The following is a 17418-nucleotide window of genomic DNA, read 5'->3' as shown; positions in this document are numbered from 1 at the left end:
CGAAGTCAAGTGGGCCTTAGAAAGCATCACTACGAACAAAGCTAGTGGAGGTGATGCAATTCCAGTGGAGCTATTTCAAATCCTGAAAGATGATGCTGTGAAAGTGCTGCACTCAAAATGCCAGCACATTTGGAAAACTCAGCAGTGGCCACAGGCCTGGAAAAGGTCAGTTTTCATTCCAATCACTAAGAAAGGCAATGCCAAAGAATGCTCAAACTACCGCACAATTGCACTCATCTCACATGCTAGTAAAGTAATGCTCAAAATTCTCCAAGCCAGGCTTCAGCAATATGTGGACCACGAACTTTCAGATGTTCAAGCTGGTTTTAGAAAAGGCAGAGGAACCAGAGATCAAATTGCCAACATCCATTCGATCATCGGAAAAGCAAGAGAGTTTGAGAAAAACATCTATTTCTGTTTTATTGACTATGCCAAAGCCTTTGACTGTGTGGATCACAATAAACTGTGGAAAATTCTGAAAGAAATGGGAATACCAGACCACCTGACCTGCCTCTTGAGAAACCTATATGCAGGTCAAGAAGCAACAGTTAGAACTGGACATGGAACAAAAGACTGGTTCCAAATAGGAAAAGGAGTTCGTCAAGGCTGTATATTGTCACCCTGCTTATTTAACTTATATGCAGAGTATATCATGAGAAACGCTGGGCTGGAAGAAGCACAAGCTAGAATCAAGATTGCCGGGAGAAATATCAATAACCTCAGATATGCAGATGACACCACCCTTATGGCAGAAAGTGAAGAGGAACTAAAAAGGCTCTTGATGAAAGTGAAAGAGGAGAGTGAAAAAGTTGGCTTAAAGCTCAACATTCAGAAAATGAAGATCATGGCATCTGGTCCCATCACTTCATGGCAAATAGATGGGGAAACAATGGAATCAGTGACAGACTTTATTTTTTTGCAGCCTGTGACTGCAGCCATGAAATTAAAGACGCTTCCTCCTTGGAAGAAAAGCTATGACCAACCCAGACAACATATTAAAAAGCAGAGACATTACTTTACTCACAAAGATCCATCTATCAAAGTTATGGTTTTTCCAGTAGTCATGTATGGATGTGAGAGTTGGACTATAAGGAAAGCTGAGCACCAAAGAATTGATGCTTTTGAATCGTGTTGGAGAAAACTCTTGAGAGTCCCTTGGACTGCAAGGAGATCCAACCAGTCAATCCTAAAGGAAATCAGTCCTGGGTGTTCATTGGAAGGACTGATACTGAAGATGAAACTCCAATACTTTGGCCACCTGATGTGAAGAACTGATTCACTGGGAAAGATTGAAGGCAGGAGGAGAAGGGTTCGACAGAGGATGAAATGATTGGAAGGCATTACCGACTCAATAGTCTTGAGTTTGAGCAAGCTCTGGGAGGTGGTGATGGACAGAGAAGCCTGGCGTGCTGTAGTCCATGGGGTTGCAAAAAGTTGGACATGACTGAATTGAATGAAAGGACTGTTAAAATAACCCACAAGATAGGTTTGGAAAGAAAAAGTTGATAACCTAAGCAAAGCCAAACATTGTATTTCCATCAAGTCAACAAAGGACCTCGCTATTCTTCTATTCTGAGACAGAACTATCCACAGAAAGATTAGAAATTGCACAAGCCCACACTGACCTCTATCTATGCCATCCATGTCATTTTTAAGGTGGAGATCATGAGTCCTGCTGGTCAGGCTGTGAGATTCCTCTGTTCTTTGTTTTATAATGTGGTGATTGGGCCCTTCACACATCTTACCTAACAATAATCAGTGAGCCATCTTGTGAGGAAAGAATTGCTATCTCCATCTTACCCAGGAGGAAATAGAGATTGAGAGAATAAAATAATTTGCACAAGGCTACCCCTGCCACAAGTGCTGATGCCAGGATTTTAAACCCCAAATTTGTCTGCCTCTTGAGTTTATATTATTTTATTTTCACTGTGACACAATGTCTGGGATCATAAGTTTTGTGAAATCAAAATAAACATCTTTCTAGTTCTGGTGTCTGAATGGAAGGGGATCTCTTTGTTCAGACAAGAACCAAGAGAGGACTTAACTGGTTCTTGAAATTAATAGCAGTGAAAAGAAGCTTCAGTGACAATAGAGCATGGGCAAATCAATTTTTTTTCCTGTACCTAAATTTCTTTAGGTGATAACTGGGAATAATAAAACAGAAAAACCCCAAGGGGACACTATACAAATCAATCTAGTGTTTATGACAGGTTAGAAAAAGAACATTAAAAATTCTTATTAGTATATTTCTCTTCTATGTTAACAAGACTATTATTTTTTAAAAAAAATCTGGAGATAATAAACAAAATGTTCATAGATAGGACTATGAATAATTTAACTGTGGTATATTCACTAAATGGAATATAGCAACAGTAGTAAAAATGAATGAACTTCAGCTGCAGACAACAATATGGATGAACTGATGAATGTTAGAAACTTGACAGAAAAAAAATTACATATATTGTGATGCCACTTTTATACAGCTTAAAAACAAGCAAAACTAAATAAACTGTTTAGGAATGCATCTATATATAGTAAAAGTGTTTTGTTTTTAATGAACGGGAATGCAAAATTTAGAAGAGCAGTTATTTTTGTGGAAGAAGTAGAAATAGTGAGGGAGAGCCCAGATATTAATGTTTCAGGCCCTGCATGTTTATATTTTAATATTTTTACTACTTATATATTAATATATTATATATCATATTAATTATTTTGCATATATAAAACATTGTGCAATACAAATTTAACATAAAAATACCTTTTCTGTCTATTGTGAAATGAATTCTTAAAAGATATTAAGACCAATCTATTTTCCTTAAAAAGTTAAGAATCTGTAAGAATTGAGAAGCAGAGCATGTGAAGTCTGAATTCTGGTGCATTTCTCCAGCTAGCCTTTGGAGGGGCCCCTATCAGCTGATACAGCAGTTTCCTGAGACATAGGCTCATCCTTCCAACCCAACTCCAAACATCTCATTATCCGCTGGCTCCCTTCCACCAGATAAGACCATTTGACATATTATGTAACCATTTTGAGTAGCTTCTTACTCACCACAACATATCTTCAGTCTGGAACATTGGATGGGCATTTTTCAAAGACTGGGAAAATAATGACCATTATCAGCAACTTCCCGTTATTCTTTGTGTCTTTGATGCTACAAGGGAAGAGTTCATGAGAGAACTCAGAAATATTGGAAAAGCTTTTTGGGTCCTGGATTTATATTTGGCGGTTTTCCTTCTGAGAAAAGTTCCCTGCACTTTTATAGTTGCTTTCTAAGGCAAAATGAAATGACTTGGTTTTTAACCCCTTTGACCCTCATGTCTGTCTTACAGGACATGGAGAAAAGTGGAGAGTAGTGAGGCAGGGAGTGGGGAGGAGGAGTAGAAGTGGGGGAGGGAGGACAAGGAGAAGGGGTCAGTTGGTAGGGGAATATGAAATGGGGAGAGGGAGGGGAAAGTGAAGAAGGGAAGGAAGAAGAGAATATAGGGATATCGAAAAGCTTCATCTCACGAAAAAGAATACTTGATCATTCTTGGCCTAGTCCTGCTAGGAACTTCATTGAACAGAAGGCAGACAAAAGAAATGGGACAGACAGTTCTTAATAGCTGAGAACGGTTGTTTAAATAGAAGCGTGAAGAACCTTTGAAGAAATAGCATTATCTATAAGCCCAAAAGGCAAGGAAGGTAAAACTGGATGTAGACTTGAAAGTAAACATGTTTCTACTGATTCATAGAAAAGACAGAATCACAGAAGAGATAGTATCAGGGGACTCAAATTCAAGCTTGAAGCTCTAAAAATAGGGTTCTGGCTATGAAATAAGGATACTGTGATAAACGTGAAGAAAGAATTAAAGAAACAAATTTTGCTATGAGCTCAGGTGTTTAAAAGGTTAAGAAATGGCCACAAAACCTCTCCCAACTCACTGCAACTCCAGTGAGGATTTTGGGCATCAAGAACAAAATGAAGGTAGCACAGACTGCAGTCAAAGTTCTAAACTAGAGGACCGAAAGGCTCTCCTGGTTCTCTCTTGTGCTCCCTACCAGAGTGCCTCAGTCATAGTCTGAGAGACCCCCCTGGCAATTGTCAACTACAAATTGGCAGTTACCAAGAGCATTGCCAAGGAGGAATTTGTCATCTGCCTCTAAGGAGATAGAACTCTGTGCTGCTATAGCTGTTGACCTTCAACAGCCCATGAGGGAGTTCAGGGTGGAGTGAGGCACTCTGTGCTCCAGGGAATCTGGTGGGACAGGTCTTTAGAAAGTTGGATGTTTTTAGGAACAGGTTTTATGATCTCAATCCTTGTATCTCCTCATATCTAGAAAGTGAAAGTAAAGTTGCTCAGTCGTGTCCGACTCTTTGCGACCCCATGGACTGTAGCCTACCAGGCTCCTCTGTCCATGGGATTTTCCAGGCAATAGTACTGGAGTGGATTGCCATTTCCTTCTCCAGGGGATCTTCCCGACCCAGGGCTCGAACCCAGGTCTCCCACATTGTAGACAGACGCTTAACCGTCTGAGCCACCAGGGAAGTCCTTATATCTAGAGAAGCACTAAGTTCTTTCATGGTGACATCAGATCCTCATGACTAACAAAAAAACCTTTTGTAAAATGAGTGCTTCATGGTATTGAACTCCCCTTTCACCAAAACCTTATATATTGACTTCCCCCCACTGCTGCTTTGGAGCAGTCTCTCAGAGCTATCTGAAATGCTGCCTCCCAGACTGCAGTCCTCATTTTGCCCCAAATAAAACTTAACTCATGACCCTCAAGTTGTACATCTTTTTTTAGTAGACACAATTATGGAGAGAGATCCAGAAAAAAGAAATGTGAGATAGCTGCTCAATGGTCACCAGTATCCAGGTCTTAAAAGAGAAAAGGGAGCTCTTGATCTTTCTACAAGATCCATCCTGGATTCCCAAAGCAGGTAAGCAGTTAGGGATGCAGACTATGTTAGGAATAGGAGCATGCTTTCACCATCCAGGGTCCTGCTAGGAAACAGATGGCAGGGGAGTAGAGCAGGTTACCGCACAATTGTGGCACTTTGGTGTGTGAACTGTTTTGAGCTGGAAGCAATCAAGACCCAGCAGATTCAAGAGAAACTTTTACTTTCCCCTAACTACTTAAAATAATTTAAATAGGGGACCTGGCCCAGAAAGAGAGCTATTATCAGATATAACTTTTTTACATGAATAATCTATCTGTATAGCAGGGCCAACATCTAATTACCAAACATCTGCTCTTCTTATCCTGTGAAATACTCCCCCTCCTCTTTGTTCAACTTTTTTTTTTGGCTGGGTGGCTTCCAGGATCTTAGTTCCCTGACCAGGAATTTAACCCAGGTCCTTGGCAGTGAAAGTGTGGAGTCCTAACCACTGGACCACCAAAGGATTCCTGGTTCCTTCCCCGTTGAAGTCACAGGCTCCTATCCCATTTCTTAACTTGAAATGGTATATAAGCCTCAATTGCCTGCTTTACCCTTGGGTCTCATTCTTTTTATGGTGCTTCCCCAAGTACAAAATTTACTTTGCTTTTCTCCTGCTAATCTGTCATATGTGAATTTGATTCTTAGATCAGCCAAAGAACATAGAAGAGAAAAAGGGAAATTTTTTGCATCTGTACAACCATGGGGTAAGTGAGAAGGGATTAATGAAGAACTCTTTAGGGCAAGGTTAAGGTAAACCAAAAAGGAATGGTGCAGTGTCATGGGGTGAGCAACTCCCTGAAAACTGAGGTCTGGGAGGGGGAGCCCAGCACAAAAGCCATCATCAGTACAAGAAGGCATCTAATGACAAGGAGGGAAATGGGAATCAGACTACATCAACCATCTCTCCCTAGTCCTCCTCCAATGTCCTACTTGTGCTTCCCACTGCCAGAGGGTAAATGAGCCCAGTGAGGAGGGCCACAGAGAAAGGTAAAGAAGGATGGGGAATAAATCCAGAAGGAAAACGGAACAGCAAATGCAATCATTCAAAAATTATGAGTATATGCAAAGATTTAGCTACAAGGAGAATCATCACAGCATTTGTAAAAGCAAAAATATGGAAATGACCTAAATACTACATAGTGAAAAAAAATTATGTCACCCACATGAGGGCAGAGACAATCTTGCCTATTTTTGTATATAAACTACAGCAATTGGAATAATGCCTTGCATAGAAAAATTTTCCTTAAACATTAAATATGCTAGTGTAGGGATATATTTATGGACATGGAAAGATGTTCATAGTTCAGTTTTACAAAACAGGTTACAAAATAATGTGGTAATGATCCCATTTTGTTTGATAGCTGGCTACATAGATAGATAGGGGGTGTAGGTTTGGAAAAACACACAAGGAGATACAATAATTAATGACGTTCTGAGGACACTGGGTTTTGTTTTGTTTGATTTGTTTTTATGCTTCATTTTCTGATATTCCTGTAATGAATACAAATTCCTTTTATAATAAGAAAATACATATTTTTTCAGTTTTATTTATAAAACAGTGTTCATTTTCCTGGTGTTTTCCTTTCTCTTCCCTGTATCATCTCTTGCTCCATAACCTTGAGAGTAGCAGCAGATGGCTGGGCAGGCATGTGGATTGAGGGGAAGGGAGGGAATCCCTCCATATGGGAGTCATGACTCACAGCTTTCACAGCTTGTGGAGCACCAAGGATCAAAATATAGAAGAGTAGTGGGGCCTAGGAAAACCTCCTGTTCCCAAAGCTTAAATCTTAGGAAGCTGAGAATTATAGTACATGCTGAAGATGACTAAAAAGCATTTCTAAGTTGCATTAGAAGCAAGATAAACAGCACAGAAGAACATCACTGCTAAGGAAAGATGATGTCACATTACCAGGGAGCAGGGAGAAGGCGCAGTCTATTCCAATTTTACTTTCATGTCAACCATAAACAAGGCTTTCTTCTCCATTTCTCTTTCTTGGCCATCATCATCACCACTGTCACCTTCATCATCATGATCATCACCGCCATTATCCTCCAAAATCACTACCATCATCTCCATTCTAGATAGTAAACTTCCTCAGTTCAGTTCACTTCAGTCGCTCAGTCATGTCTAACTCTTTGCAACCCCACAGACTGTAGCACGCCAGGCTTCCCTACCCATCATCAACTCCCAGAGCATACTCAAACTCATGTCCATCGAGTCGGTGATGCCATCCAACCATCTCATCCTCTGTCGTTCCCTTCTTCTGCTACCTTCAATCTTTCCCAGCATCAGTGTCTTTTCTAGTGAGTGAGTTCTTTGCATCAGGTGGCCAAAGTATTGGAGTTTCAGCTTCAGCATTAGTCCCTCAAATGAATATTCAGGACTGATTTCCTTTAGGATGGACTGGTTGGATCTCCTTGCAGTCCAAGGGACTCTCAAGAGTCTTCTCCAACACTACAGTTCAAAAGCATCAATTCTTCAGTGCTCAGATTTATAATCCAACTCTCACATCTATACATGACTACTAGAAAAACCATAGCTTTGACTAGATGGACCTTTACTGGCAAAGTAATGTCTCTGTTTCTTAATATGCTCTCTAGATTGGTCATAGCTTTTCTTCAAGGAGTAAGCATCTTTTACTTTCAGGGCTGCAGTCACCATCTGCACTGATTTTGGAGTCCAAGAAAATAAAGTCCCTCACTGTTTCCATTGTTTCCCCATCTATTTGCCATGAAGTGATGGGACCAGTGCCATGATCTTAGTTTTTAGAATGTTGAGTTTTAAGCCAACTTTTTCACTCTCCCCTTCACTTTCATCAAGAGGCTCTTTATTTTTCACTTTCTGCCATAAGGGTGGTGTCATCTGTGAACTGAGGTTATTGATATTTCTCCCGGCAATCTTGATTCCAGCTTGTGCTTCATCCAGCCCAGCATTTCACATGATATACTCTGCATATAAGTTAAATAAGCAGGGTGACAATATACAGCCTTGATGCACTCCTTTTCCTATTTGGAACCAGTCTGTTGTTCCATGTCCAGTTCTAACTGTTGCTTCCTGACCTACATACAGATTTCTCAGGAGGCAGGTCAGGTGGTCTGGTATTCCCGTCTCTTGAAGAATTTTCCATAGTTAGTTGTGATCCACACAGTCAAAGGCTTTGGCGTAATCAATAAGGCAAAAGTAGATGTTTTTCTAGAACTCTCTTGCTTTTTTGATGATCAAACGGATGTTGGCAATTTGATCTCTGGTTCCTCTGCCTTTTCTAAATCCAGCTTGAACATCTGGAAGTTCATGGTTCACGTACTGCTGAAGCCTTACTTGGAGAATTTTGAGGACCGCTTTGCTAGCGTGTGAGATGAGTGCAACTGTGCAATAGTTTGAACATTTTTTGGCATTGCCTTTCTTTGGGATTGGAATGAAAACTGACCTTTTCCAGTCCTGTGATCACTGCTGAGTTTTCCAAATTTGCTGGCATTTTGAGTGCAGCAGCACTTTCACAGCATCATCTTTCAGGATTTGAAATAGTTCAACTGGAATTTCATCACCTCTACTAGCTTTGTTCGTAGTGATGCTTTCTAAGGCCCACTTGACTTCACATTCCAGGATGTCTGGCTCTAGGTGAGTGATCACACCATCATGATTATCTGGGTCATGAAGATCTTTTTTGTACAGTTCTTCTGTGTATTGTTGCCACCTCTTCTTAGTATATTCTGCTTCCCTTAGGTCCATACCATTTCTGTCCTTTATTGTGCACATCTTTGCGTGAAATGTTCCCTTGGTGTCTCTAATTTTCTTGAAGAGATCTCTAGTCTTTCCCATTCTATTGTTTTTCTCTAATTTTTTGCGCTGATCACTGAGGAAGGCTTTCTTATCTATCCTTGCTATTCTTTCGAACTCTTCATTCAAATGGGTATATCTTTCCTAAGAGTGGCAAAAAAAAAACTTTCTAAGAAAACTTCCTAAAAAAACTTTCTAAAAACACTTCCTAAAAAAACTTTCCTAAAAGTGGCAAGAAAACTTCTTAAGAGTGGCAAAACAGGACTTGTGTGCTAAGTCACTTGAGTCATGTCTGACTCTTTGCAATCCTATGGACTATAGCCTGCCAGGCTTCTCTGTCCACAGGATTCTCTAGCCAATAATACTGGGGTGGGTTACCATTCCCTTCCCCAGGGGATCTTCCCAATCCAGGGATCGAAAAATAGGCCTTATCCTTGTATTAATATATATACAAAAATAGTTAACACATGATTCTACATCAGAGAAACACAAATTAAATTGACATGTACTCTTATCAAGTAAGCAGAAAACATGATGTTGGTGGGAACATTTGATATACTGCATGAATTATATAGTGAGCCAGTATCTCAATGAGTCAGAACTTTTTAATCATGTACCATTCCCCCTAGTATATTTATTTAATATGTATTTATTTATAAATTTTATATATGTTCTATGTTATAAAATACATATAAAATTAAATTTTTAATGAAACCAGTATTATTTGTTTTCCACAACCCAATGGATCATTTTGGGGTTTACACACCCTGTACGGAAGACCACCATCCTAGACAACAGAATCAGAATTGACAGTTTCTGAAACAAATCTATGATGGTGGCTATAACCAATAACAGACTAAATATAGATGAAGGTCACACTTCAATTCCCAAATTGAGCCCATGTTGAGGAATTTTATATGCAAATATACTACTGTAATACTAACACATCACCAGCAGATGACTTCTAGCTCTAGTAATTGAAGATGGGTGGACTGAGCAGCAAGCAGCATTTCAAGAAAAGCCAACCTTGACAATTATTCAAACCCACCAGATGGTGCCCCATTCTTGCTACTATCACTATGTAACATTGCTGTATTAAATTAGTGTGTTTTCTTTCTAGGGATTTCTTGAAACAAAATAAGGTTTCAGAGGGCAGGAGCAATATGTGCCTGCTTCCATCACTTTAGGAAACTGCTTTGATACCAAGGCAACCAGAAATTCTGTTACCTGAGAGAGGCCTGCTTTTCATTCCTTTGGGACCAGCATCCCAGCTCTGGGTTGCTGGTTATTAACTGCAGCAGGAGGGGAGAAAGGAGTAGGCATCCTTACTAGTTCATCAGTGAGGGTGGTTTCGTTGAACAACTCCACTCAAATCTGAACATTTACATCACAATTTCAGGTCAAAGTATGGAATCTCTGTGCTACTGCTGCTAAGTCGCTTCAGTCCTGTCCGACTCTGTGCAACCCCAGAGACAGCAGCCCACCAGGCTCCCCCGTCCCTGGGATTCTCCAGGCAAGAACACTGGAGTGGGTTGCCATTGCCTTCTCCAATGCATGAAAGTGAAAAGTGAAAGTGAAGTTGCTCAGTCATTCCCGACTCTTAGCAACCCCATGGACTGCAGCCTACCAGGCTCCTCTGTCCATGGATTTTCCAGGCAAGAGTACTGGAGTGGGGTGCCATTGCCTTCTCCGATGGAATCTCTGTAGAAACTGCCAAACCCCAAAAGTGGGTTTAGGGCAACCAGAGTGTTTTCTGGGTAGAATATCCTTTGGGCCAGCCACAGTGACTTTGTAGAAGGTTATGGTAGGACAGAGCAGAGAGAACAAAGGCTTTGGGGTCAGACAGATGTGGGATGGACTCCATCCACACTGCCTGTGTGACATCAGGCAAGCTACTGAACTTCTCCATCACAAAAGGCAGTTAGTGAAATGCTGTAAGATTTTCTAGGCTTCTTGTGAATGCTGGAAAGAATATTCATAGAGCATCATGCACAAGATCCAAGCTCTTCATTCACTCAGTCATGCCTGAGGATGTGACTACCTGAGGCACTTGTTAAAAATGCAGATATTTCTCCCCTAGAGATTCAGATGTCACAAGCCCAGAGTGAATAAAGGATAAACCAGGGTGAATATTCCATAATTTCCTGCCTTGGGGAAACCTGTTCATTTTAAGAAATCCCCCTCATCCCCCAGGTGATTATTATTGTCAAACAAGCTTAGGAATCCCCACACCAACAGTTTATTTTTTTTTTTACCACCATTGCTGTGCCCACTGCCGTGTCACTGCTATTTTGTTCCTTCCTGCCACCCCACAGCACTACTCCAGGGTGCCACCATTATAGAGTCTACCTACTTTCCTCCACCACGGAAAATTCCCTGCATTTTCTACTCCACTTCCTTCCTCCCACCCTCACTCCTCAGTCAACCTGCTCTCCACCATCTGTCGAGTTGGAAAGACTGGAGTAGATGGATTCGTGTGAAGGCTTTGAACTGAAAGTGACTTACTGAGCTGCACAGGCCAGGGAGTTTTTCAAAAGAAGTGGCTTAAACTCAAGAGATTCATCCTAAATAATAGCAGTACTGGCCGAGTGGCAAATGTTTTGAGAAGAAGGATCTCTCAATTCCTGCCATGACCTACTTGCTGATTCATCTGCATGTATGTAAGAATCACTGGAGAACTTGATAAAACACAGATTCTGTTATTAGATACTGGATCTAAGATGGGGCCCCAGACTCTGCATTTGTAACAAGCTCCCGAGTAAGCCGACGCTGTTGGTCCAAGGACATTCTGATTGTCAAGGAGTGGATAATGGTGAAGAAAAGACCTACATCCCCAAAAGACTGGAAATATATCAACACCTATAGACTAACGTGACCATGAACATCTAGAGTCTGTTAAGTTAGGAAAGCTTCAAGAGACAGGCCTGGTAACAGTACACACAGAACCCACAAACACCATGTCAGAACTTTTCAACACCTTCAATAACTTAAAAATCATTACTTTCCATGAGGGAACATTTCCGTACAGAAATGACAACTAACAGCTCCGAAGTTTATCGTAAAAGCATTTTATACAGTTATTTTAAAAATCACATCTCAATAATCATAAAAGGTAAGTAGAGGTAAATGTGCTCTTTTACACATGACAGACAATACAAGAACACCAAGATAATTGTTGACAGAGCCAGTTCTCCTAGAACAAAGAAATTTCCATTTGCCTCTATGGCACAGTCAACTCTACAAACATAAAAGGTTTTGAACAAGTTCAACTGGCTTCTGTTGTTAACTTCCTGGAGAAAGTTAAAACACAATGTGAAACAAAAAATGCTGAATGTGAGAAATGGGGACAATGGAGTACAGCTGTGGTGTTCTGGAAGTTGAGCAGTAACCTATTTGCAAATCTGGAAGGTCTCTGAAAATCGGCCACTGGCTGATCAAAAACGTCATACAGTACAAACTCCTTAACTGCAATTGTCTATTGGGAAAACAAGCTCCACCTTAGGTGTGTGACAGTGATGCTTCTAGGGACACTGATATCCATAGTTACAAACATACCATTTGACTCTAAAGTTCCACACATTATCTAGAAAAGCCACCTTTGGTACTCGCACAGATCCAGAGCCTCTTCCTATGGCAGGTGGAACTTTCTGGAACAACAGGACAAAGTTGGTTTACGATCTGTTTAAAACTGCCACCACTCACAAAAGGACCCTGGCTATGCCTGATCTGGAGCCCATATTGCTCTTTCTCCAGAAAGCTTTCCTCCTCTCCCTGGAAACCTGGCTTTTTAGCCTCCAGCTGCTGAGCTACCAGGCGGAGAAAAACAACATCAAGCAATGTCAGGCAGAAATTTTCACTATGTCTGCAGTTCTGCTGGTGTTTGTGGGAAGATAATATTATGTCAACCTTACATAGGGATAGTCTTCTTTGTACACTCCCACTCATCAGATTTTAACCTCTAGTGACTTTTTGAACTAGAAGACAGAGGAATAACCTCTTTGCTGTTTAGATTGGGACAAAATGGGATAGTTGTGCAGTTTATCTCTAGTATTATATACATCACTAAGATTTATTTTCGTGTTTTAGTTTTGGGTTGAGCTATAACGCACATACAGGAAAATGCACAAATCATTATGTATGAACAGCTCAGCAAGTATTCACAAACTGATCACACCCTTTGACTCTCCTCCAAACAGGAACTGGAGCACTGGAGCATCCCAGAAGTCCACTCTGTGCCCTCTCTCAGTCACTATATCCTCCTCTCCCCAGGAATGGCTCTCCTGGCTTTTATTACTCTATAGATTAGTTTGGTGTATTTTCAAACTTTAAACACAATTTTAAAAATGGGCTTATTTTTGACATATGAAATTAAAAGGTAATAATATTAATACCAAAGTTGTTTAAGTTGCTTGTTTTCATGGTAATTTAAGAGTCCAAAAACTAAAGTGTCTCTTTTAGTTCAGTCCAATTGCTATGGACTGGATTGTACACTCCCAAAATTCAAACGTTGAAGTCCTAACCACCAAAGTGACTGTATTTACAGAAAGGGCGTTTAGAAGATAATTAAGGTAAAATGAGGTCATAAGGGCTTTGTATAGGACTGTGGCCTTATAAGAAGGGGAATATCTCTTTCTCCCCTGTTAGGACACAGTAAGAAGACTACCAAAGGCTATCATCAGATCCAGATCACCTGGCACCTTGAGCTTGGACTTCCCATCTTCCATAAATGTGATAAATTAATTATTGTTGTTTAAGCCACCCAGTCCGTGGTGTTTTGTTATGGCAGGCTGACCTCATACATCAATTTTCCTAAAAATGTATTTCACTTTTTTGAGTAATAAATTTATTGCTGAAGACAAGACTCTTCATTTCAAAATAATGCATTGGGTTTTGTTTTGTTTTTAGTTTAAAGAGAAGTTGGCATACAAAATTAAATTGCTACTGCCCAATAAGAAAAGTACATTTATTAGATAAACATGCGAAGTCAAGTGGGCCTTAGGAAGCATCACTATGAACAAAGCTAGTAGAGGGGATGCAATTCCAGTTGAACTATTTCAAACCCTAAAAGATGATGCTGTGAAAGTGCTGCTGCACTCAATATGTCAGCAAATTTAGAAAATTCAGCAGTGACCGCAGGACTGGAAAAGGTCAGTTTTCATTCCAATCCCAAAGAAAGGCAATGCCAAAGAATGCTCAAACTACCACACAATTGCCCTCATCTCACACGCTAGTAAAGTAATGCTCAAAATTCTCCAAGCCAGGCTTCAGCAATGCGTGAACCGTGAACTTCCAGGTGTTCAAGCCGGTTTGAGAAAAGGCAAAGGAACCAGAGATCAAATTTCCAACATCCGTTGGCTCATCAGAAAAGCAAGAGAGTTCCAGAAAAACATCTATTTCTGCTTTGTTGACTATGCCAAAACCTTTGACTGTGTGGATCACCACAAACTATGGAAAATTCTTAAAGGGATGGGAATGTCAGCCTATCTGACCTGCCTCTTGAGAAATCTGTATGCAGGTCAGGAAGCAACAGTTAGAACTGGACATGGAACAACAGCCTGGTTCCAAATAGGGAAAGGAGTACGTCAAAGCTGTATATTGTCACCCTGCTCATTTAACTTATATGCAGAGTACATCATGAGAAACACTGGGCTGGATGAAGCACAAGTTGGAATCAAGATTGCTGGGAGAAATATCAATAACCTCAGATATGCAGATGACACCACCCTTATGGCATGTGTCACTGAACTTCCCAAGGAAAGTGTAAATTTAATAGACGAGAGAGATCTTGCCTTTTTCTCTTTGCACCCCAGAACTTAGCATATAAATCTCCTTCAGTTCAGTTCATTTGCTCAGTCGTGTCTGACTCTGCGACCCCATGGACTGCAGCACTCCAGGCCTCCCTTTCCATCACCAACTCCTGGAGTTTACTCAAACTCATGTCCCCTGCATTCACCACCTGCAATGATTTTGGAGCCCCCAAAAATAAAGTCTGTCACTGTTTCCCCATCTATTTCCCATGAAGTGATGGGACTGGATGCCATGATCTTAGTTTTCTGAATGTTGAGCTTTAAGTCAACTTTTTCATGCTCCTCTTTCACTTTCATCAAGAGGCCCTTTAGTTCTTCTTGCCAACAAAGGTCCGTCTAGTCAAGGCTATGGTTTTTCCAGTAGTCATGTATGGATGTGAGAGTTAGACTATAAAGAAAGCTGAGCACCAAAGAATTGATGCTTTTGAACTTTGGTGTTGGAGAAGGCTCTTGAGAGTCCCTTGGACTGCAAGGAGATCCAACCAGTCCATCCTAAAGGAAAATCAGTCCTGAATGTTCATTGGAAGGACTGATGCTGAAGCTGAAACTCCAATACTTTGGCCACCTGATGTGAGGAACTGACTCATTGGTAAAGACCCTGATGCTGGGAAAGATTGAAGGCGGGAGGAGAAGGGGATGACAGAGGATGAGATGGCTGGATGGCATCACCAACTCAATGGACATGAGTTTGAGTAAACTCTGGGAGTTGGTGATGAAAAGGGAAGCTTGGTGTGCTGCAGTCCATAGGGTCACAAAGAGTCGGACACGACTGAGAGACTGAACTGAACTGAAGGAGATCTATATGCTAAGTGCTGGGGTGCAAAGAGAAAAAGGCAAGATCTCTGTCATCTATTAAATTTTACTTTCCTTGGGAAGTTCAATCATTCCAAGTCAATGGCAGATATTAATGACTTTGCTAACATAGGTTTAGGTGCCCTGACTTTGAAGTAATGTAATAAAACCCTGTCCTTGCCACTGCCTTTGAAATCAGGGTGGTAGCTGCAGTGCCTCACACTAAAAGTAGACACCCAACACATGTTGTTGATTAAAGAGGCAGCTGGAGGATTCTGAAGTGTAGTTGGAGCAAGAGAAGTGCCAAGAGGTGGCTCTATTTAATTAACACTCTGTTGGGAAGAATCAGGCTCCCAATGGAATCACCCATAGTACCCAAAGGGAATGCAGTGATTCTATTTGCAAGCCAGTGTGACAAGAAGTGTTTCCACTGAGTCATATTTTCAAAAGCCATCATTTTCTTCTTCTGTAAACAAATGCCAATTAATGTGTAGGTTTGACTTTCTCAGAGTTGAATAAAAATAACAGCAACTGGGTGGTATGCCATTTGCCACTTGTGCTTTTAATTTACAAACCTATTGCATGACACTTGTGCCGTCAGAGAAACAAGAAATAATTAGAAAGGTAGACTAATAGGGAAAATAAGATGTTTGTGATATCTGGGTCCTCCTCATAGCTCAAAAGGCACTGTTTGTTATACTGCGTCCAAATATAAAACAAATGATCTGTCTCCAACATAAACTAGCCTGAACACCAGCCAAATGAAAGCAGCTGCCACTAGATTAAAAAGTCATTTTCTCAGCCAACTCAGATTAAAAAAGAAACATTTTATGAACATATTTCTTCAACTCTAGCAGATTTTTATTATTATATGTTTCAGCTGCACATAAAAATAAAAACAGCATCTCCTGGCATGACCATTTGTCAGAAATTTAATTTCAGATAAACAGATGGTGCTAAACTAAAAATATTAGTAGGGTATCATCTGTAAAATTCAAATAATTTTAGTATGTGTTGTCTTTAGTCTTTTTTTTAAACATAGAAATTTCTTTTTCTAAATCAATCTCACCAAAATACAGCAAATTTTCATTTTCAAGGATGTTGAACAAGGGTCTCTTGTGTTCCCCATCTCTAGGGGCTCTTGACAAGAAATAAATTTAGAATATACTGCTCTTTTTTCACTTCAGGGCCCAGAAATAAATCTGGATAAAATGTTAAAGGCTACAAACTGAAGTTAGAATTATCTTTACAGGTTGATTTACTTGCTGTTCAAGACTTGGGCACACTTTGAGCACCTGGAGGTCCAAGTTCTACATGCCAATGTCCCAGTGAAAGGAAGCAGATAAAGGAGAAAAGGAGTCACACAGCAAATAGCCAAAAGACAACTTTCCCAACTTCCATTAGTTATTAAAACAAAAAATTAAAGCCGTCCCTCCAATCATTCAGTGAAAGTTCTACCCCAGGACCAACAGCCACAGCAACTCCAACTTTGGGACCAACCAAAGCATCTGCCTACGATTCGGGAGACCCGGGTTTGATCCCTGGATCAGGAAGATCCCTTGGAGAAGGAAATAGCAACCTACTCCGGTACTCTTGCCTGAAAGATCCCATGGACAGAGGATCCTGGTAGGCTACAGTTCATGGGGTCGCAAAGAGTTGGACGCGACTGAGCAACTTCACTTTCACTTTCAAAGCTCTTACTGACTTGAAGTACAGATTGGATTAGAGTGCATTTCATTATGTACAGCATATACCAGGTTGAACTGCATGAAACTGCCAATACCCAACCAGTTTTGACCGTCATCTATTTCAAACAAATATGGAGACTGTTTCTGAGGACCACTTCATTTCTAACTCCACCCCTAGTACAAATCAAGAATGTTACTCAATATGTACCAGATTGTATAGGAGGTGCTTGGCCATTTGGGTCTGCTTCCTTGCCCTTAGAAAACTATTATTTTCCTCATTGGTCTAATCAGATCTAATTCTCTAGCAGAACAGAGCTTTTTCACCAAGGCTGTGGACATCTTTGGAGCATAGGTTTCAAGGGGATTAGTGAAAACTTAGATATTCTATACATAATTGTGTGTGTATTTTGGAGTTGGGATTGGGCAAGAGA

This window comes from Bos indicus x Bos taurus, chromosome X (genome assembly GCF_003369695.1).
Source record: "Bos indicus x Bos taurus breed Angus x Brahman F1 hybrid chromosome X, Bos_hybrid_MaternalHap_v2.0, whole genome shotgun sequence".
Lineage (NCBI taxonomy): Eukaryota > Metazoa > Chordata > Mammalia > Artiodactyla > Bovidae > Bos > Bos indicus x Bos taurus.
Note: the sequence above shows the minus strand (reverse complement) of the source record.